General features: G+C 41.8%; 1 non-coding gene across 1 annotated transcript; it reads left to right on the top strand.

The window, feature by feature from the left end:
• Positions 1 to 1,300: 1,300 nt before the first annotated feature.
• On the top strand, positions 1,301 to 1,373 carry TRNAI-AAU (transfer RNA isoleucine (anticodon AAU)). The gene has a single exon. It is a non-coding gene; the product is annotated as a tRNA-Ile (tRNA).
• Positions 1,374 to 2,500: the final 1,127 nt, after the last annotated feature.

The following is a 2,500-nucleotide window of genomic DNA, read 5'->3' as shown; positions in this document are numbered from 1 at the left end:
GATGCGTTCCCATACCAGTAGTCGAACCCGGGCCGCCTGGGTGAAAACCAGGAATCCTAACCACTAGACCATATGGGAGAAGATGTACTGCCAGCTCACTTACAATATGAAAAAAAAGAGGTGTACTGCTTTGCACAAGCAACTTCCGCAGATTATTACGTGCATTTTGCCTCGTTAGCGCAGCAGGTAGCGCGTCAGTCTCGTAATCTGAAGGTCATGAGTTCGATTCTCACATGGGGCACTGGTACCGTGTTTCCTTAACTGATTTTGCCACCATCTTGGCTAGAGAGTCACAGCTCTTTTCCATTCAGTAGCAAAACATCACCAATTGATGGAAGGGGAGCTCCAATGACAAACAGGGATAAAGGCTTGTTGAGTCCCTTAACACCCAGGAATTAAAAGTGAGAGATATGAATGGTTTGAGATATGACATCAAATAAGCTTTTGTGCAAATAAATATCCAAAAAACTTGGTGGTCTGCATTTTTGGCTGCAAAGAGCAGTTCCAACCTAAACTGATTCTGTCTGCAAGGCACGTGTTGGCTTTGGAATGTGGACACTAGTCCCCAAAAAAAAGTCTCTCCCATAGCAGGAATCGAACCAGTCAACCAGAAATACTAACTAAGTCTTTCTCCACATGGTGTAAGCAGTACAGTAAACAGCAAGACAGGTGTAAAAAAAAAAAAAAAAAAAAAAAAAAGAGTGTTTTGCTTTGAATACACAACATCAACATTACAAGAGCTGAAACACGCTACATGGTCAAGGTTTTTGGCACGTCAGTTGAATAATTTGAAGATCATGAGTTTTTTGCTCACACGTGGCATCCTCCTTTTCTCAAGAGATTTTGTCACTAACTCTGAACTTTCCAATTCAGTTCTAAACTGTTTCCGATTAGAAAGAACATGGGAGCCCTAATGACAGACAGGACACATGGCTTGTTGAGTCCCTTGACACTTTTGTGTAAAACTGTGTAGTTGAAAAAGGCTTAAGCTATGAAACAAAAGGAAATCTTTTGCAAAAGTCATAATGCATCGCCAATGTTAAGTATTTTTGTTGCAAAGTGAAAATCTATCAGAAACATTTTTGATTGAAAAACACGTGTCAGTCTTTGAATGGTGGCAGTAGCTAAGATAAAGATGCATTCCCATACCGGGAGTCGAACCCAGGCCACCTGGGTGAGAGCCAGGAACCCTAACCGCTAGACCATATGGGAAAATATGCACTAATGTCTCAGTGACATTATGAAAAAAAAAGTTTTCTGCTATGCACAATAAACTTCTGCAGATCTGCAGGTACAGCTTGCCTCGTTAGCGCAGTAGGTAGCGCGTCAGTCTAATAATCTGAAGGTCGTGAGTTCGAGCCTCACACGGGGCACTGTTCCCTCCTTTTCTCGAGAGATTTTGTCACCAACTTAGAACTTTTCCATTCAATTCTACAACTTTTTCCATTAGAAAGGAAATGGGAATCCAAATAACTTACCGGACCCATGAGTTGTTGAGTCCCTTGACACTTTAGTGTAAAAAGGGGTGGTTGAGAATGAGTTGAGCTACGAATCCAAATTGAATCTTGTGTGAAGGGTCAGAATGAAGTGCCAAAACGCGGGCGTTCAGCATTTTTGCCTGAAAAAAACAAATCCTACTTGAAATACGTTTGACTAAAAAACACGCGTCAGTTTTTGAATGTTGGCAGCGGTGCAGAAAAGGATGCGTTCCCATACCAGTAGTCGAACCCGGGCCGCCTGGGTGAAAACCAGGAATCCTAACCACTAGACCATATGGGAGAAGATGTACTGCCAGCTCACTTACAATATGAAAAAAAAGAGGTGTACTGCTTTGCACAAGCAACTTCCGCAGATTATTACGTGCATTTTGCCTCGTTAGCGCAGCAGGTAGCGCGTCAGTCTCGTAATCTGAAGGTCATGAGTTCGATTCTCACATGGGGCACTGGTACCGTGTTTCCTTAACTGATTTTGCCACCATCTTGGCTAGAGAGTCACAGCTCTTTTCCATTCAGTAGCAAAACATCACCAATTGATGGAAGGGGAGCTCCAATGACAAACAGGGATAAAGGCTTGTTGAGTCCCTTAACACCCAGGAATTAAAAGTGAGAGATATGAATGGTTTGAGATATGACATCAAATAAGCTTTTGTGCAAATAAATATCCAAAAAACTTGGTGGTCTGCATTTTTGGCTGCAAAGAGCAGTTCCAACCTAAACTGATTCTGTCTGCAAGGCACGTGTTGGCTTTGGAATGTGGACACTAGTCCCCAAAAAAAAGTCTCTCCCATAGCAGGAATCGAACCAGTCAACCAGAAATACTAACTAAGTCTTTCTCCACATGGTGTAAGCAGTACAGTAAACAGCAAGACAGGTGTAAAAAAAAAAAAAAAAAAAAAAAAAAGAGTGTTTTGCTTTGAATACACAACATCAACATTACAAGAGCTGAAACACGCTACATGGTCAAGGTTTTTGGCACGTCAGTTGAATAATTTGAAGATCAT

This window comes from Phyllobates terribilis, unplaced genomic scaffold, assembly GCF_046119375.1.
Source record: "Phyllobates terribilis strain yellow unplaced genomic scaffold, ASM4611937v1 Scaffold_3281__1_contigs__length_83641, whole genome shotgun sequence".
NCBI classification, from domain to species: Eukaryota; Metazoa; Chordata; class Amphibia; order Anura; family Dendrobatidae; genus Phyllobates; species Phyllobates terribilis.
The sequence above is the reverse complement of the archived record's forward strand: the minus strand, read 5'-3'. Positions and strand labels throughout refer to the sequence as shown.